Source organism: Lissotriton helveticus, chromosome 5_1, assembly GCF_964261635.1.
Source record: "Lissotriton helveticus chromosome 5_1, aLisHel1.1, whole genome shotgun sequence".
NCBI lineage: Eukaryota > Metazoa > Chordata > Amphibia > Caudata > Salamandridae > Lissotriton > Lissotriton helveticus.
This window is the reverse complement of record NC_136065.1, coordinates 700,766,930-700,787,943: the sequence shown is the minus strand read 5'-3', so window position 1 is coordinate 700,787,943 and position 21,014 is coordinate 700,766,930. Positions and strand designations below refer to the sequence as shown.

Below are 21,014 nucleotides of genomic sequence, written 5' to 3'. Positions count from 1 at the left end.
AGCCAGTTACTTGGTGGGCGCTGTGCGCTCAAAGAACAGGCTCGTGGGAAATGTGAGATTGACTACATCCTTATGAAGTTTGCATTCTGTTATACAAAGCATACCGTGTATTGGAGTAAAGACAACGGAGGAGAGATTAATTTATAGTGTGATAAATGTTGATTTTAGGACAATGGAGGAGAGATCATTTTATATTGTGATAAATGTGATTTTATGAAACTAATGATGTATTTTTAAATTTTACTCCTTCCATTGTTTTTAACACGATTGACTTTTTTAAAGGAAATCATTGAAGCATATTTTAAATCATGAATGATGTGTGGTTTTTTTTGTATGAATTGTTGACACTGTGTATTTATTGTACTGCGCCTTTTTTTATATTGATTTATCGAAATAAAGTATTTTGACTGACTTTTGAAATAAATGTCCTGCTGTACTTGTGCAACACGATACATGCCATAATTTTTAAAAACACAAATTGTAAACATGCAGCATATTGTGATTACAGATCTTTGTGAACAAGTTAAACATTTTATATAGTATGTATTCCCTTTTCTGTATTGTTGATTTGACTTTACTTGGATATTGTTTATTTCTCAAGTGTGGGTAAACCTAAGTTGTTACCTGTGAGTACTTACACACAAACCTTACAGTAGCTTTGTGCCCAATCAACCCACCAACTTTGTGCCATAACAATACTCACCCACAGGAGGGTAACTATTTTATCGACATTAACATGTTGTGCAAATATCTCTATCCGGTACGCAGATTAAACTATATCCATTGGAGAGAAAACAACTCTTGAGCCCTCACCTATGGCTATCTTCCTAATCTGGTACCTCAGTGGTACGATATCCAAAAAGAGTTTGATGGAGTACAAATGAAAGAGAACAACAAAGAGGTGCAGCTATATTTTATTTTACAAATGTGTAGACATTATTGGAAAAGGATAGAATAACGATTATTCATTTTAAACAGTCAACATTATTATTTTTTATTACTTTTCGAGGCTGTATATTTTATCTGCCGACCGCACCCAAGACTTCGCACTCAACAGTAGGGTCATCTTTTCTGACAACTCTGGTTTCACATGCCTTGTAGTCCAAAAAAGCCCGACAGTTCTTCCTATCGTATTCCATAGGTGTGACATATCTACAATAAAAGAAGAAATGTGAGTGTACCATCATATGGTGAAAAAATACATCTTCATCATGTCTCTTGAGTGCCATCAGTTACCAAGCCATTCTGGTTTGCATGTACAAACCCGCACACAGCTAAACGTTATGAAGGAAGTGCAATAAAAGTTGTAAAAAAAAAGCACTATGGAGTCAAAAGGTAAAAATAATGTCCTTATATAGTGCTATTTATTTTACTATCAGCCATACTGTGCAGTAGCCACACTGTTCTGCAACATAGCTAAACGACATTGGGAAGGCAATAGCTCTATAATAAGTGAGACCTACTGGCTTTGCCAAAGCTGCTTAGATATTAGATCTTGGTACGGTTGGATATGCCTTTAACCCTCGCAGTCAACATCAAGAAAAGAGGGATGGGGTAAAATGCTTCCTGCCAGCTTAGTTGGCGGATCCCTCTTCAGTCAGGGCCAGTGCCAAGTCTGATTTGCTTATGTTTAGTCAATGGAACAGAAAGCAAAATTAGAATGGGTTGGAATGAACCTCAAATAATTTTCAGTTCATAAGGTGCACCCAGAGGTGGTTTGTATAGCGGATTTTGCATAGAGACGTAACACTGAGTGGGGTTAGTGGAAGGCTTTGACATATGGAGGCTTGAGTGCTAAAAAAACATCCTGGCTGTTAGTGCCAAAGACAACAGTTGTTTGGCGACGACAGGATATTTATATAGCACTTTCCCACTGGTCTTTTCTTTCTTACACACACCTAAGTGTCAGTGGAAAACTTAATATCCTGAGTACAGTGTCAGGCTAATGATTAGGAGCAAGACTAGACACTTTTTTCACAATTATACACATTCTCTAGTGCAAATAATTCTAGCACTTCTCCGTCACATTTTTGCTATTTTTAGTAATTTTGTAATATGAATATATTGTACTTATGTATTTCATTTGAAATACCCACGTCTTTTATCCCTCCATTCATTCTTACATCTTCTGGCAAGTAAAAACATAAAATAAGCATCCATAATGTCAGTTGTTTTCCTATTGTGTAGTGATATGGCTTTTAACAATTTGCACCAACAAAACACACAGGCATGGCTTTGGCAGCTGTAGTAGTATAAACTTACCCAGAGGGAAGCACTGGACTAGGGTAGGAGGAAGAAGGGACATTGCTAGGTTCCCTCACACACATGTTACTGGTTCAAAACATGGATTTGAGGAAGATGCTTCCTCACACCCATAAAACACGGAAACTATATGCAGCAACAGTGTAGGGTGTATTAAGTATAGGTGTGTGCGGGGTTGGAGGAGAAATATATGTTTCGGGGTTATATGAGCATCTCACTGTGTGGGGTTATGTGGGTAAATTTGATCATGTTTTGATATGGGGTGAATATGATGGGGATAGATTGTTATTGCTGTGGTGTGATGATGCAGTGGAAAGAAAGTAGTTACTTGCCTGTAACAATTGTTTTGTGGATTAGATCTCTTCTTGAGCCACATGCTCTACATTTATACCATCCAGTAATCGGGTTTGGACATAGCTTTGAAATGAATATACCTTTTATTTTTGGGCACCAATCTTACCTGTAGCGAATATGAGTCTCAAGGATATGAACAGTAGGCCCCCATTGCCTGAGAAGTAGCCACCACCTCCAGATTCTTTTTGCTCAGGACTTTATTGGCCAAGCATGTACTGAGTATATTTTACTGAATTGCAAACAATGTGCTTGCACTGACAGACAACTCTCAAACAGTTTTAAGCTACAGAACTACTTTTACTGGTAGGTAACTAGTTTTCTTTGCAGTATGAGACGACTCTAGATTGTATACAAATGAGGGAGGGGTTCCAATTGGGAAAGGCGAATTTACTACCCGGAGCCGGCGGAAGAGGGGTAGGTCGAATGGTGAGGACACGGGAACAAACAAGTAAGTGCCCGCCATGATAACGGCGCCCGAGGGACTCTAGCGGTTACCTTGCATACCGCTTAACTTTATAAGAGAGATAGAGGGGTTTTAGCCCGGACCACCACCACTGCTGGGCCCCTTACGATTGCCCGTCCACTAGGAGGCTTAACCAGGGTGGGCCCGACCAGGTTACTGATTGAGCGTCACTAACAATAGGAGATAGCGACTAGTTCACGAGGTCATACAGACTTCCGTTACTCGCCAAATGCAGCAGCTCAATACAAGTTCTTTGACATCCAGTATTCTTACAGAGGCATACTGGCTTGCGTTAATACACAACGCTGTATTAACTGACAGAGATTTTTCCACTTGAATATTTCAGTCAATTTTTAGACAGCCTTATACAGCCTGTGGCACGTAATAAGAATGTGGAGTTGTTGTAATCCCCCACTAACTAGGTATACAGCGTAGTTGACACATTTCCTGCCGTTATGAACCTATTAGTTGATAATCCTGTCCCTGGGCAGACGCACTCTTGTGGGTTTCCCTTACATTGACTCACCATTAGCAAGCATGCAGCTAGGGTGAGAGATGTTGGCCCGATTAACCTTGCTAATTGCGTCCAGTCTGATATTACCAGTAGGAGTGCAAGATCATAAGGAGGGACACTAGGCATATAATTCACTACCACTATCTTGTTACATCCAGCCTTGAGACTACAGAGGTCGTTACCCGATGTACTCCCCTCTGGGTACTGTTGTTGTGCATATTCCTGCCATTTAGATGAGTGAGACGCTCCCTAAACACTATAAGAATGCTGCTGTTGAAGATTTTTTAAACTGTATTTTGAACTGTATTTTTCCACAGGGGCATGTTCACCTCCACACTCACCGGGGACCATACTTCCCCTCGTTTTTAACTCACATGCTAGCCTACACCCACACTAGCATGCCACTTTGAGTGTATGAAGTCACCGTTGGTTTTGTGATTCTTGATATCTGTTGTGAATTGCTTTCGTTTGTCTCCCAACACAGGCAGATACAGCGCAAAAGAGGTATAACATTGTTTTCACTTTATGGTTAAACATGAGTACGTAACTAAGGAGAACACTTAGTGTAGACAGTTTCCCTATTAGAATAATCTTCTGACATAGGTCATGACGAATCGCTTGTCACTGTACGTTTGCTAGAAACATGTCGACCAATTCCTGCACAAACTAGTCGAGTCTCGAATAAGGGGAACATAATTTCCCATCGAGTACAGGCTAGTATTTTTCTTTTATTTTGAGAAGGGGACCCCCAGAATAAACCTGATCGTGGTACCCCTAGCCCCATTTTAAATCACTAATGCGTCTATACCACACTGGCCCCACATCCTCGCTTCACCTAAACGGCTGTTGGATTGAAGATCTCCACCAAAGAGCCCCTCTTTGAGGTGCCGCCCGTTGGGTATTGCACCGCCGACCCAACGAGGAGCATTGCCAATGATGAAGCATGACACCTGCAAGGGTGTGTGAGGCCATTATATCCAACCAAAATGGATGCCCAACTGTAGGACTCCACTGAGACCCTACAGCTCCATAACACCTGTGTGACCCATACACTCACTTCCACTAGGAACAGCGCAGCATCTTGTTGGTCAAACAACTCTAGATTCACATGATGTGCATTGATTATACACCTTATTTTCTCCTTCGAATGAGGGTGTGAAGTGTGAGGCCCACATAGGTTTTTCATGGGTAGTTGTGAGCACAGATTCCTCACCAAGAATATTCCCAGGTGCCACACTGGATTCACTGATTTTTACAAGCACTGCTCCCCACTAGTCGGTATGGCACAATATGGAACTGCACTGACTCCATACCTCCCTGGAATTGAAGGAGTGCAGGTGTATATAAGTACCCTCATTCCGCAATGATATCAGTTCCTTTTTTCTGTGCCCATCAATGTAAATCTGGAGCTTGCCACCCACATTTGTTGGTGATCCAAAGATTTCAAATTCTGCACAGGTAGTGTGCCAGGTACGATGTCTTTACTGAAAACAACTGGAGTCAAGCCATGTCTTCTCTGCACTGCTTGGCTCTGTTCACCACTTGAAGTTGTGCAATAAGTGTTCCAATCTGCAGCTGAAGGCAACAGGCAGACAAAGGTGAAGTTTAATGTCATCGAGCATAAGAAGATGTTGTGTTTAAAACAGAAGTCCAGCTCCTGCTTCAACTCACAGGGCCATGCTCGGTTGACATCTCAGGGTTGGTTCTGTTTGTAGCCCCCTTCCTGCTCAAAGTCTTCCACTAAGTCAAAGTCAAAAATATACAAGAAAATGAAGCCAAACTCATCCCTATAGTCCCACTTGCCGTCTGGCGAGAATGCGCTTGGGTGTCACTCAAAGGATCTCGTGTCTTTGGACTCTGAACCGGTCACACATTTGGCCCAGGCATGCCTCAAATTTCCCAGGCTGCAGTGGAACCTGCTGCAAGTAGCAATTATCAAGGATGACATGCTACAAATTTCCATATGCTACCTGGTCCCACTGACATACCTTTGGGCCCAAAGGAGACACAAAAGTCCCCTGTTGAACTTTTCCCACCCATTTCTCACTGGACTGCTTTCTAAAGCCCCTTGCCTATGGCACAACGAGGATGTTCTAGACATTGACTCCAGCCCTACAGTCCAAGCCAGCTCCTTCTATGTCTTTGATGATGCTGACTCTGCCGGCTCTGGTCTCTGATTCGGAAAACTGACGTCAGCAGTCGTCAGGCCTCTGTCACGCTATGAAATAACAGCCAGACTCTTGGCCTCAACCTCTCACCTGAAGCCAGTACTAGGGCTTGCTTAATGCCTCTCACAACATTGATAATGATGCCAAGGTGGACTACATGCGCCCCCTCATTAAACTGATGAAGGACTCTATTAAGACTTGCAAAATGCCAGTGGTCTAGATACCTCACAAGAGACTAAGAGGCACACGCCACGTGGTCCACCAATGGGAAAAAAGCGTTTTTTTGCAGTAGAAGTGTGAAAAGCAACAGAAGGGCTAGACTACAATTACTTATTATGAAAGCCAAAGCCACTTTACTGACTAGTGACACCTGAGGACATTCACTCCGCGACAGACGGTAAACATCGTTTACAAAGATATTTACACATTTGCATGCCATTAAAATGCAAGCTGTTACAACGGCACAGACTGGAGTTGGAATAGTAAATAATACTATTCCATAATCCAGCACCGCCCCACCCCCACCCCACAGCAAGTCTTTGTAATGATTTATGTTGTAATGGTCTGTAATGTAACAACACAGTTGTTGTAATGAACGTGTTGTAATGACATGCGTTGTAAAAGCATGCAGTGTAACATGGCCTATTCATGAGAGACAGCAATTCTCCAACTCTTTCTCCCCTGTTGCAGCAGTCCCTAATTAGGGCCCTTCCTCTTTCAGGGTATGAACCTCATATGGAAATCCATCACATCAGAACGATGGGCTTACAGATTTCTTTATTTCTACCTTTTATTCCACCTTCAACAGAGCGATTTGTGGCAGATCATGTCCCTATTTTGATGCCAAATGTCAATCTCCTGCAGGCCAAAGGCACATTTAAGTGGTTTTCAGATTCCAAGAGGAGCAAGGGTGCTATTCACTCTACTTCACCATGCAGAATAAGGACGGAGGCCTCAGGCCAATACTCAACTGCTGGCCATTGAATACCTTTCCTCTGGCTCAGGTACTCTCTGCTCTGGATCCAAGGGCCTGGATGGTGTCCCCGGAATTGCTGGAAATGTATTTTCATACCTGCCCTACAGTCCCACAAGCTTAAATGTGGTTCATGGTGTGGTCAGAATGACAACAAACTTACTGTGCTGACCTTTGGCCTTACCTTGTACATCCAGGTGTTTAGCTTAGCTTAGTTTAGTTTTTAAATTTATAGTGTGCAACAGCTACCCAAAAAGGGTTTCCCAGCGCAAAGGATGAATCTCTGCTCAGAGGAAAAGAACAAAGCAACACAGTTTATCTGTTGAATAGCCAGGTTTTTAAAGACTTATGAAACTGGGTATGGTTCATCTCATTTCGGAGTGCTGGGGGCATTGAATTCCAGAGCGAAGGACAAAGGGAAGAGAACGATCTACCCCCCATCCGGGCTAGCTTGAATGTGAATGCCCCTTGCAGAGGCGGTGGTCAGGCCGTACCGTCAGAGGTCAGGGATACATGTATTTCCATACCTGAAAGTCTAAGTGCTCTAGGTGGGTTCACTACAGTCGGTCATATACTGATGACAACAACTGGGCTCTTGATCTCTTTCGGGTTGTCCATCAGTGAGCTGCAGTCTCACCTGAGATCTATGCAAACAATTCCCTTCATAAGTGTTATACTGGATACAGTGGTGTGTAAGGCCTTTCCACTGCTGCAATGAGGCCAGGGCATTCAGGATATGATGTAAACATTTCCAGCTTTGTTCTGGGTCTTGGTGAAGAAAGTTCTAGGGTTTCTTGAGCTACTGTCATCATGCATCCTTGCTTATCTTAAGCCAGAAGGAAGATGTGGTCTCTGCAATGGAGCCTACAGTTTCAATGTCTTTAGCACAACGGTCTCCCTAACAGCGTCAAGATTTCACCAGAGATGGTTCAGGACCTCATGAGGTGATACTCAAGCATCAACCAAACAATTGGCAGGCCCATATCATACAAACAAGGTGCTTTAGAGGCCTTGGACCATTGCCAGGAGGCTCTGTGCGGCTTGAGGTGACCTAACTAGCAGAAAATCTTTTTGGTGGCCAACCACATAATGGGGTCAGTGAATGCCAGGGCAGATCAGCTTACTAGACATCTGATGGTGGACCACGAATGGCATTTCCACCCCCAGGTGGGGCAGGGCATCTTTGATCACTGCTGGACTTGGTCCTTCTGGCAGGTTCACCCCTAAACCTTTTGCTTTTAATTGTGACCTGGTGTTAGTGATTTTTGGCTTCTGCGCACTTTACCACTGTGTCCCAGGATAAAAGTGTGTGCGTGTGGTGAGGTTGGCCTGCCCTCCCATAGGAATGCATGGGGAATGTATGTGTCCCTGGTAGTTCCTGATGCGTGGGGAATGCAGGTGCGAGTTTGGTATGTGCGGACTCGTGTGATGAAATGCTGCGCGATGATGTGTGCGGCGTTTCTGTGTCTAGTATGGAAGTGCCACTTCTAGATGTTTGCATGTCTGTATAATTTATGTGAATTGGCTGTCTGGCTTGAAATTGTCTGGAGCTTGCTGGTGAGCCTGGCTCCAGGAGTCAGGATGGGTCTGCCCCGGTGTTGAATGGGAGATCTGCATGTTAATGTGAGGGAGGGGTGCACCTGGGACCTGAATAGGGCTGGGCTTTCCCCACACAATCCTGGCTCCGCCCCCTGTGGTGCGACTGATGACCCTAGCCTTACTAGTGAATGAGAAGAGTGTTGGAGTACAACAGAGTGCTCCAAAACCAGCTGCGACTGGTTTTCCCCCCACCCTGCAGACACAGACAAAGGAATGTGGTGTATAAAAAGGGGCTGTAACCCCTCAGAAGAGGTTCTCTCTTGCTGATCCTGACTTGAGGGGGGCCTGCTGCTGCTGGGCGCCAGGAGGACCGCCACTGGGACTGCCTCCCTGCCTGGAGGGCCCTGTCAGCTGGCCCCTGGGCCCAGCCTTTGCCCCCCTGCCTGCATTCTAAAAGGAACTAGTCCTGGACTTGAGGCTCTGGGCATTTTGTAGCGCCTGGGGCACTTTTGTTGCATCCTGAGAGGGGCAGAGCTTCTGAATTCCCCCAGCAGCACGGAGCTGCAATCACTTTACGAGGGATTCCCCGGCGTGGGGATTCCCCAGGACCTTGATTATCCTAGCGGGTGCCACCCCGCGATTCTGCTGAGTTTGTCCCCCTGATGGGTGCCCACCCCACCAGGGACTTCCTATTTAATTGTAACAGGAGCCTACCCCGTGTTAAAATCACCGCCAGCGGCCCGGGAGCTGAGAGGGCCATTTCCCCACGGTTGCTGTCATCAGGGGATCGCCGCGCTGGGGTTGGCCGCAGCGTTGGGCGTCCCCTAGCAACCCAGGACTCGACCCGGAAGAGCTTCCAAGGAAACCGGAAGCCGACGGGAGCCCACCCCTCGCTCCGGCGAGGAGAAGACAAGTGCGCGGGATGTAGAGCCCAGGCGGGAGCCTACCCCGCACTGGACTCGGACCGAAGGTGTCAGAGGAACCCCAGGTCCCGCAGTGTGCCGCCACCACGAGACCGGAGTGCGGAGAGAATATCCCCCCCCACCGAAGGAAGCCGGTGAGTAGAAGCCGGCTGGGGGGAGGAGGAGTGAGGTTGCACCCTGCCGGTGCCTCTACCCCGAGCGGCCACACTTGATAGCGGGCCGCTCTGATGTCAAGAGGCACCGTTCCATCCAAGCCCACGAGGCTCCAAGGCCATTATCTTTCCGAGTCCCCAGAGGGGGACTCCAACATGTGGCCAGCATTTCCTCAGAGTCCACGAGGGACTCCAACGAAGCGGGGGCATTTCTTTCGAGCCTGAGAGGCTCCTATATTCTGGGGGCATTCCTGAGGGTAGAGGGGCCCCGGTTGGCAGAGGACCGCTCCCCCAGTGGGCAGCAGTTCCGTCGAGCCCACGAGGCTCCAGGGGGCATTTTGTTTAGAGCCCAAGAGGCTCCCAGGCTCTCACGTTGTTTTGGGCCTATTGGATGAGTGAGACCTCCAGAAGAGAGCCAGGAGGCACGCTGGTGGCCGCCTTAGTTCTCCAGCTGCCCAGCACTTAGTGGGCAGCTGCTCCGTTTAGGAACCTTGCGCAATCTTCTTTGGCTGCCTGCGCAGCCTGCCCTGACTTTCCTGGACACAGGGCGTTTCAGCCCCTGAGAGGCTAGGTTGGCCAGGGGTCAGTTCTCGTTACTTGTGCGCTAATGTGATACCTGCCTAATGTGATTGCGTCAACATGTTTAATGCTTTATACCTCTGAATGTATGCGATGCTTAGGAGGTTGTTTTTCCTAGTATAGGTCCTACTAGTGAGTTCATGACTCCCTGCATGATATTTTCCTAAGGCAGTTAGGATTGCGTAGGTGGTACGTACCTCTTGCTAGTGGTTACTGGTTGTGTTCTACATGTGTTATTTGATGCTACAATTATATGTTCGAGGTGCTAATTATTATTCCTACCAAGTGCGAGTTCTAAAAGTGCTTATTCCTGACAGTGGTCCAAGTGACCCTGTCCTGTACATATATCCCCTGTAAATTCTGCCCGTGCCTATGGCACATTGTAAAGTGTGTGTTTCCTATCTAATGTGTTTGGTATAATACAAAGGCTATTTTTATATATAACCTTGTGTGGAGCTCCTTTTTGGGGGGGCCTGGGGTTATATTGCTGAGTGTGCGTGCGCAAATACTTAACTTACATTGCCTCCGCGATAAGCCTTACTGCTTGCGTCACGTTGCCTAGAGGGTGAGATGGGGTTATCTTTGGCGTGTAACTCCCTTGCCCTGACTAGAGAGGTGGTTTCTGCCTGGCTTTGGCGCAAGCCTTAGCCAACCGGAAATCCCATTTCTAACATTGGTGGCAGCGGAAGGGATCCGGATTTGTGTTTGCACAGTACCACAGCGACATCTGGCTCCTCTACAAAACTCTACATTTTAGATCGTCACATAGAAGGGGATTATTGTTTTTAAGTTTATGCTAAAAGTCATTTCTTGGGAAATGTGTTTCTTGTGCACTGTGAGTTAGGTGTCCCTAGCTCTGGGTGGTTTCCTATCCCCTAAGTGCAGTGTGAATTTTCTGGATTCACCAGAGGGTGGGATCCAGTGGTAGCAGCGTAATTGTGTCCAGTACATTTGTTGAATGCCCTGCTCCCAGAGTTTGGTACCTGTGTCACGTGTGGTCAGGTTGAGAAATCAGGGGCGATAGAAACTGCCTTACCAGTCTGAGGGGGGTGTGGGTGGATGAATGGTGTGTTGCACTGGACAAGTGAGTGGGAGTTCTCTGGGATAGGGAGCTTGCTGAATACTTTGTGAATTGTGTACTCTTCCTTCAGCTCAGACAGTAAAGTCCCCTGTGTTGCACGTGTCTGTGAGCATCCTGCCAAGATGGAGTCTGCTTTTAATTTCTGGGGTATGTTTATGCATGAGTTGGTAGAGTTTTGCGAAGAGAGAGACATCGCAGTGAATGAGTCAGACACCGAGTCCCAACTTAGGGAAAACCTAACACAATGGCAGAAGGATGACTGGGAACGTGAGCACAGTGAGGAGAGGGTCCGGGCCTCACGCCATGAGGGTGGTGGGTCTGAGGGGAGCCCTGAAGAGTCTGAAGCAGAGGGAGAAAATGACAGTACATGGGCGCCAGCAGATAGTGAAGACACCATAGATAGGGAGTCCCTTGCTGGGTCCAGTGTAGGGAGCAGCACCCCATCCCTTTTCCTATCCCCAGAGGAGTGGGAAGATAGGAGGAAAGAAAGGGAGCACCAGCTGGCTTTGGAACAGCTAAGGTTAGAGCATGCCCAGGCGATGGCGCAGCTGGGTGTTAAGAAGCAACAGCTAGAGACCAAGAGGGTCTTAGCGCAGGAGAGGATAGAGGAGGCTGAGAGGGCCTTTACCAGAAAGAAATTAGCTCTGGAGGGTAGATTATCCCCTGCGCACAGTTTTAATTTTCTGGACTCCCCAGGGAGTGTTGATAAAAGTGGTGGCCGCTATATAGACTTCAGTGCAGGAAGTCCCAGTTCCCAGAGTATGGTACCTATTTCCCAAGAAGAGGAAGATAGGTTGAAATTCAGGGGCAGTAGGAAACTGTCTCACCAGTCTTGAGAGGAGTTTGTGGATGAATGTGAGGATTCACTGTTTGATTGGATAAGAGTTCCCGTGGAATCTGATTTTGACAAACTGTGTGATTTGGTTCTCAAAGAACATCTGCTCAGTTGTTGTGCGCCAGGGTTGCAGCAACACCTGTTGGGGTGTGGATTGTCTGAGGCATTTGAGCTTGCAGATGAAGCAGACCGCTGGGAAAGTGCCAGAGGTTCTGCAGAGTCCTTGGTGAGTGAGTCCAAAAGTAGTGGTTCAGGTATCTTTCAGCCCAGCGTGGTGGAAGAGGCTCAGTGTAGCCCAGCTAGGTCCCAGTATAGTGAGGGGGGTGTAGGGGCTTACGGCCTGTCTCAGTGGAGCAGGAGTGAGTGTGTGGCCCAGAGTCCCCAGATGCCGAAGCCCTATCTCAGAGCCTGGATGGTTTCTTCAGGGAACACCAGGTTGGGAACCTAAGCTGTCCTGTTAGTCCTAGTGTCTAGGGAATCTGGAGCATCTGTAAATAGAGTTCCAGTGGTTCTAGTGTCCGGCAGTGCTACTCCAGTTGGGAGGGCACAGGAGTCCGAAGTGAGGAGTGATTGGGGGATGAGTTCCCCAGTGGAAGAACCAGTGGACCAGGGACTAGCCAGTTGGGCTACATTCCCTTGGGGGGACTCGGGTGACACCACTTCTGTACTGGGGGGTCTTCACGCACTGTCAGATGGACAGGGGACGGGAGATCTGCACCACACAGACAGTCACACGACATATGAGTCATGTGTCAGCCTCAGAGGGATGGTGTGTAAGTCCCCAGAAGTCCTGGAGTGCCAGGCAGTTATTCCACCAGAGGGTTTAGACCAAAGGTTGGGAGGCCTGGTTAAGGAGCCGCCTGACCTGGAGGGAAGGACGTCTGTAATCAATGTCCAGGGGTACAGCTCCAGTTGGGAGGGTGCAGAACTCTGGCAGGGGGTGCAGAGGGTGGGAGAGCCCGCCTCTGACCTGGTGCAACCTGAGGGGTTAAACCGTAGGTTGGGAGAGTGGTGTTCTAAGGGGACCCCTTGCAGGGGGTGAAGGACCACTAGAAGGAGAGGTAGGGGGAGGAGAGCCTCCCCTGTGACTCCTGGTACGCCTGAGGGTGTAGACCCTAGGCTGAAGAACCAGTGGCAGTCTAGCCCTGTCCTACAGACAGGAAGAGTGGAGAATGGCTACTATGTGCAAGGGGTTACTACCCCCCGCTCTACGAATAGGCAAGGACCAGTTGCACCAGGGTGGCCCAGGGCCTGGTTCTGGCCGCGGACAGCTTGGGAGTACCAGTGGGGTAGCCCAGTTGTTCCAGACAGTGTTTTTAGAAGGAACCCCATGGGTTCACCGTGGCATAGAACAGGAGGGTGTCCCTGCAGTTGCTGGCCCGCGTCCGTGTTCTATCGCCCCAAGCAGGGAAGCCCATCACGGTGGTTATTGGTCTACCCTGCGTTTTCGCTGGAAGGGGGTTGTGTTGAACTTGGTCCTTCTGGCAGGTTCACCCCTAAACGTTTTGCTTTTAATTATGACCTGGTGTTACTGATTTTTGGCTTCTGCGCACTTTACCACTGTGTCCCAGGGTAAAAGTGTGTGCGTGTGGTGAGATTGGCCTGCCCTCCCATAGGAATGCACGGGTAATGTATGTGTCCCTGGTAGTTCCTGATGTGTGGGGAGTGCAGGTGCGAGTTTGGTATGTGCGGACTCGTGTGATTAAATGCTGCGCGATGATGTGTTCGGCGTTTTTGTGTCTAGTGTGGAAGTGCCACTTCTAGAAGTTGGCATGTCTGTGTAATTTATGTGAATTGGCTGTCTGGCATGGGATTGGCTGGAACTAGCTGGTGATCCTGGCTCCAGGAGTCAGGATGGGTCTGCCCCGGTGGTGAATGGGAGATCCGCATGTTAATGTGAGGGAGGGGTGCACCTGGGACCTGAACAGGGCTGGGCTATCCCCACACAATGCTGGCTCCGTCCTCTGTGGTGCGACTGAAGACCTTAGCCTTACTAGTGAATGGGAAGAGTGGTGGAGCACAACAGAGTGCTCCAAAACCAGCTGCGACTGGTTTTCCCCCACCCTGCAGACACAGACAAAGGAATTTGGTGTATAAAAAGGGGCTCTAACCCCTTAGAAGAGGTTCTCTCTTGCTGATCCTGACTTGAAGGGGGCCTGCTGCTGCTGGGAGCCAGGAGGACCGCCACTGGGACTGCCTCCCTGCCTGGAGGGCCCTGTGAGCTGGCCCCTGGGCCTAGCCTTTTCCCTCCTGCCTGCATTCTAAAAGGAATTTGTCTTGGACTTGAGACTCTGGGCATTTTGTAGTGCCTGGGGCGCTTTTGTTGCATCCTGAGAGGGGCAGAGCTTCTGAATTCCCCGAGCAGCATGGAGCTGCAATCACTTTACGAGGAATTCCCCGGCATGGGTATTCCCCGGGACCTTGCTTATCCTAGCGGGTGCCACCCTGCGATTTTGCTGAGTTTGTCCCCCAGACGGGTGCCCACCCCGCCAGGGACTTCCTATTTAATTGTAACAGGAGCCTGTTAAAATCACCGCCAGCGGCCCGGGAGCTGAGAGGGCCATTTCCCCGCGGTTGCTGTCGTCAGGGGATCGTCGCGCTGGGGTTGGCCGCAGCGTTGGGCGTCCCCTAGCAACCCAGGGCTCAACCCGGAAGTGCTTCCAAGGGAACCAGAAGCTGATGGGAGCCCACCCCACGCTCCGGCGAGGAGAGGAGAAGTGCACGGGACATAGAGCCCAGACGAGAGCCTACCCCGCATTGGACTCGGACCGAAGGCGTCGGAGGAACCACAGGTCCCGCAGCGGCGGAGGAGTGGGGGAAGCAGGGCTCCTGCATCGGCGGTGTGAGCCCTGCTTGTGTCTCCCCCCAGCGCACCACCTCCACGAGACCAAAGTGTGGAGAGAAGATCCCCCCCCCGAAGGAAGCCGGTGCGTAGAAGTAGACTGGGGGGAGGAGGAGTGAGGTCGCACCCTGCCGGTACCTCTACCCCAAGCGGCCCCACTTGATAGCGGGCCGTTCTGATATCAAGGGGCACAGTTCTGTCCGAGCCCACGAGGCTCCAAGGCCATTATCTTTCCAAGTCCCCAGAGGAGGGACTCCAACGTGTGGCCAGCATTTCCTCAGAGTCCACGAGGGATTCCAATGAAGCGGGGGCATTTGTATCGAGTCCGAGAGGCTTCTATATTCCGGGGGCATTCCTGAGGGTAGAGTGACCCCGGTTGGTAGCTGGCCGCTCCCCCAGTGGGCAGCAGTTCCATTGAGCCCACGAGGCTCCAGGGGGCATTTTGATTAGAGCCCATGAGGCTCCCAGACTCTCATGTTATTTTGGGCCTATTGCTTGTGTGAGACCCCCAGAAGAGAGCCAGGAGGCACGCTGGTGCCCGGCTCAGTTCTCCAGCTGCCCAGCACTTAGTGGCAGCTGCTCCATTTAGGAACCTGGTGCAATCTTCTTTGGCTGTTTCCTATCTAATGTGTTTGGTATAATACAAAGGCTATTTTATATATAACCTTGTGTGGAGTTCCTTTTGTGGGGGGCCTGGGGTGTTGTTGCTGGGGGTGCGTGCGCAAATAATTTACTTACCTTGCCTCCGGGATAAGCCTTACTGCTCGTGTCACGTTGCCTAGAGGGTGAGCAGGGGTTATCTTTAGCGTGTAACTCCCTTGCCCTGACTACAGTGGTGGTTTCTGTCTGGCTTTGGCGCAAGCCTTAGCCAACCGGAAATCCCATTTCTAACAACCACCATTGAGAATGTGCAGTGCAGCATCTGCACACTAGAGTTTCCTCCACACAGGTAATTGAGAGAAGAATTCTGTCTGTGATGGCCATCACTATAACCTCTCTCCTGTACACGTTCCCGCCACTGCTTCTCCTGCCTGAGTTCTGAGAAAGACAGCACAGGAAAAGACAATGCCCAAGTCATCGCAATAGCAGTGGAATCTGCCGGTCGGGTGTGGTACCCAGAGCTCATGAGCCTTCACATTTACATGTCGATCGATCAACCCCTTAAGGAGAACATACTGTCTCAGCAACAGGGGAGGACCCTGCACCCGAATCTCCACAACCTGCACCTCAATGCATGGCTATTGAGTGGATACACTTGATTTTTTTGAATTTGCCTACTGTAGTGGTAGATGTCATTTTTGTAGCCAAACGTCTATTCATGAAGCCCATTCGTGCAAGGGGAAGGGAAACATTTGTCCCCTGGTGTAGGGCACGTAATCTAGATTTTTTGCAGGCTATATTCTCATGAATTAAATTGTTTTTTTTTTTTAATGGCCCAGAATGGCCTTGCAGTGGGCAAAATTAGGGGTTATTTGCTGGCCTTTTATATTTTCTTTATCTACACTCTCTCTTGAAATCACCGGCTCTGATCTGTTTTCTAAAGAGCCTGCTGCATATGCTCGAACAAAATTATTTTTTTATCATGCCTTAGTGAGGCATAATCTAGTTCTGACTTTTGTTTTGTGCAAGCATGTGAGCCTATGCACAGTGGGTTACTATGTCTTTTAATGATCAATAGAGTGTTGCTAATCGCCATCACTTCTTTGTACCAAGTGAACTACAGGCACTTGCCATGTAAGCTTCAGACACCACTTTTTTCCAGACAAATTGGTGCTGAGGCCTTTTGCCTGCCTTCCTGCCTAAGCTAGTACTACCCATCCATGCTAGTCAATTAATCACCCTGCCATCATTTTCTGCTCCACTGCACAGTTCGAAAGAAAAGGAGAGGCTCCTCCATCTTGTACCTCTGAGAGCTTAGCATTTCTACATTGACTGTGCAAGAGACTGTTACCTGAATTATCTGATTTTTGTGGGGTTCACTCGAAAACAAGAAAAGCAAGGCAATACAAAAGAGGACTCGGTCCAGGTGGCTAGACACCTGCATTTAAATCTGCACGCTTCAGTTGGCCTGTGGACTTATTTCACTGGGGTCAAGGCCTCTACAACTACCTTTGTGAGGGGGATGTCGGTTCTAGATAGCTACCAGTCTAGAGTATGGGCATGAGTGTGGGCATGAGTACAGACATTCAAAAAACATTATTGCTTTGACAGTCACGGCCAAAGGAAGGACCATTTTGTCGGCTTGGTCCTGTAAGACTTCCTTATCTGAGTCCACTTCTCAGACCTCTACCTTTGGGAGGTACTACTGTAGCTTCTATTCTAAAGGTGAAGAATCTGCTAGAAGTATCTATCAAAAGAATAAGATGCTTACCTTCAGTAATGATCTTTCTGGTGGATAGTCTATCTAAGCGCAGATTGCTCACTGCCCTTTCTCCTGCCATGTTAGATTTTGGCAGTTAGTGTGGGAACTGATTGTTCGAAGTTCTTCCTCTTATGTTCTTCCATGTCCACCATTGTAGCCCTCTTTGCACCTTTATTGTGACAACCACTAGATCTTTCCTCTCCCTCAAGGCTAGGGGCAGGTTGAATGTTTCAATTGGTGGAATTTTGGTTACTCTGCGCTACTCTTTATCCTGCTGTTCAGGGCAAAGTCCGCCAATTGCTAAGTGGTGGATTTTTTCTCAGAAAATAAGAGCTGGTGAGCACAAGTGAGATTTGGCGACCCCTAGGGATATTTTATAACGCAGGCAGTCAAAGGCAGTCGCGAGCATTCAGGGTCACGGGGCTGCCCCTCGAGCAGATTTTCTGTCACTTAAGTAGATTTTCTTCTGGAGCAGCAGCAAAATCAGCTTGAAAGGCCGCACGCTCTTGTGCAAAGCATGGTGCCTCTTGCATGATTTTTCCACATTGCTCACACTACTGGTTCTATATTGCAGAGCCAGCCAGCGCAGCTGCATGTTTTCTTACTGATGGTGGAACACTGAGGAATCTTTTTATGTAACTCAGCTGAATCCCATGTAGTGAAACTCTGTGATTTCCATCCATCACTACTCAATACCTGAGTATTGTTTCATCAGACTCCATTGCTACCAGAGTTGTTTGCTTGGTGAAACGCTAATTCTGTGCCGAAATCTAGATTAGTAAATGTGAGCACCTTGGCCGAGCCGGGTGATAGCTAGCTAGTATTTTAAAATTGTTTATTTTCTTCTGTGTTACTTTGCGGCGATTTTAAAAAATTTACTGAGCCCCTGACACTTACACCTACCGCATTGCTTTCGCGCTCCCCTCCGTGCCTCACAGACGACTAGGTGCTCTGCCGGAGACGCGCTTGCAGCCCCCCTCACGACTTTGCCCTTAAAACTACAACTCCCTGAGGCATAGCGCACCAGAAGGGACTACAAAAGGAGGGAGATTCTATCCCTCGCGAGACTCCATTGCTACCAGAGTTGTTTGCTTGGTGAAACGCTAATTCTGTGCCGAAATCTAGATTAGTACATGTGAGCACCTTGGCCGAGCTGGGTGATAGCTAGCTAGTATTTTAAAATTGTTTATTTTATTCTGTGTTACTTTGCAGTGATTTTTAAAAATGTACTGAGCCCCTGATACGTACACCTACCGCATTGCTTTCGCGCTCCCCTCCGTGCCTCACAGACGACTAGGTGCTGTGGCCGGAGACGAGCTTGCAGCCCCCCTCACGACTTTGCCCTGAAAACTACAACTCCCTGTGGCATAGCGCGCCAGAAGGGACTACAAAAGGAGATGGTGGCGCTTCGCGCAGCGGAGGCGAACAGCGGGCGCGCCCTCGTCGTGCCGGAGTCGAGCCTGAGTCTAGTCCGTCTGCGCTCGTCCGTGCCGAGGACGGGCTGGAGAACGGGCTAGGGGCCAGCCAGGACACTCAGGTGACATATCTATCCAAACAGGATATCTTAGAGCTCAATAATCATGCATATACCAGATGCACGCACTCTCTTAATGTAGATAAATGGGTGGGTCCTATCTGTTGCCATGTATGTAAACATATATTAGAACCCTACCACATTACCACTGAGGAAGAAAGCCCTAACAATCTAAGATGTGGCTTAATTAATGCACGATCAATGGTCAATAACTCCTCACATATACTTGACCTCATCACGGAAAATGATTTGGACTGCCTTTTCATTACTGAAACCTGGCTCCGTGAGTGGTCAAACCTTGACATAGTTCACGCCCTTCCCTCGGGTTTTTTCCATATGCAGGCAAGATCGCATAGAACAGCGTGGGGGCGGCTTAGCTATTATCTACAGGGATTCTATAAAATGTGTTATGAAAGAATCACCTGATATAAGAGGCGCTGAGAGCCTAAGTTTCGGCATACAAGTGCTGGACACCTTTACTTTTGCAGGGATACTGGTGTACCGCCCTCCTGGACATCCTATCCAGTTTCTTGAAAATGTGGGGGAGGTGTTAGGCGACCTGACTCTCAGATACGCTAATTTCACCCTGCTGGGAGATTTTAATCTCCACCTTGATGATTCCACTGACTGCTATGCTTCGAGCTTTAAAGAAACGTTACAGGTTATAGGGCTAAAACTTCAAATGCTCGCTGCTACACATAATGCAGGGCACACTATTGATTGCATATGTTCGAATTTAACTGAGATACTAGTTAAACCCCCGAAGCCTCAAATCTGGACGGACCATCATTTTATTGAATTTTCTATCCCCCTTAAGGGAAATAGAACAAACACAAAGGTAGCGGTAAAGAAAGGGATAAATCTCCCTTGCTGGGGAAAAATCTTGGTACATCCTGACCTTGACAATTGGACCAAAGAGAGCAAACCCACCTTATCAGGGGATACTCTAGAAGACAATCAGAAGTTTGAGGGATGGATGGCCACTATTGGAAATAAGATCAGGAACCCAGGTACTAAAGGCACTATGAATAAAAAGAGATTGTCTGACCCCTGGTTCTCCGACAGACTTAAAGAGCATCTAGTCGGTGTTAGACACTTGGAACGTAAATGGCGCCAGACATATGAGACTGGAGCGAAAGAGGACTATAAGAACGCCAGGAGACTTTATCATGCAATGATTAAAAACGCAAAGAAAACCTATTTTACCTCCTGCATTGAAGCGTCAAAAAATAAATATAAGGAAATTTTTAAAATAGTCAACAGTTTCACTAAACCTAAAGCCTTATCACGAGAAATACCACCGTCCCAGATCCTATGTAATGACATTGCCAATTACTTTTCCCTAAAAATTGACACCCTGACTAAAGATTTCCCTCAACCGGACTTAAAAGACTCTGAGGCCAAATCCGGCATAAATTCAGTCCATCCAAGGTGGACAACTTTTAGCCATATTAGTTTGGAAGAATCACATCAGAGGATATTGGCCACAAAACCTGGTTCCCCGTTTGATCCCTGCCCCCCCACGCTTCTGAGAACCATAATACAGGAGGTTAATCCCTGCATCAATTCCATCATTAATGCGTCCCTGCAATCAGGCGCTATTCCTCCACAATGGAAGTTGGCCGCTGTCAGGCCGCTACAGAAGAAATCAATACCTGACCCCTCGACATTATCCAACTTGCGCCCCATTTCCCTCCTCCCCGTAGTTTGTAAAATCACTGACTCCCTTGTAAATAAACAACTGATGGCACACATGGAAAGTAATAATATATTACATCCGTGTCAAGCTGGTTTCAGGGCTCACCATTCTACCGAGTCAGCTCTACTATCATCAGCTGAAACCATTCGTGCTGCCTTGGATCAGGGCAAAATGGCTGTCCTGATCCTATTAGATCTATCTGCAGCCTTCGACACGGTGTCCCATGCTATCCTTTTCCATCGCCTGACCAATGCTGGCATAGCAGGAACCGTGTTCGAATGGCTTAAGAACTATCTGGAGCAGAGGCGGCAGGTTGTCATGCTAGGCAATTTTCATTCTGAGGAAAAGTTCCTGACCTCTGGGGTACCGCAGGGCTCAAGCTTGAGCCCTACCCTTTTCAACCTTCATATGGTACCCCTGTTGGAACTTATTTCCACATTTAACATCAGTACAATTGCCTATGCTGATGACACCCAACTGGTGCGGACCCTCGATAAGAACCAAACTAATGCCGAACAAACGCTGAAAGAGTGCCTATCAGCAACATTTGAGTGGATGACTCAAAATCACTTAAAATGTAATTCAGCAAAAATGGAGATTGTCCCTTTTGGCCTCAATAACTGTTTCTCACCACAGGACTGGTGGCCGGAAATGGTGGAAGCCCCTCCCAAGACAATTAATGCTGTTCGTAACTTGGGTATCAAGTTCGACAACACTTTGTATTTCAATCTACA

General features: G+C 47.9%; 1 long non-coding RNA gene across 1 annotated transcript in view; it reads right to left on the bottom strand.

The window, feature by feature from the left end:
- Positions 1 to 1,018: 1,018 nt before the first annotated feature.
- Positions 1,019 to 21,014, bottom strand: part of LOC144753352 (uncharacterized) — a 194,590-nt gene continuing 174,594 nt past the window's right edge. Inside the window, exon 3 of the long non-coding RNA XR_013594313.1 lies at positions 1,019 to 1,152. This is a non-coding gene — a long non-coding RNA (uncharacterized LOC144753352). The remainder of the gene's footprint in view (positions 1,153 to 21,014) is intronic.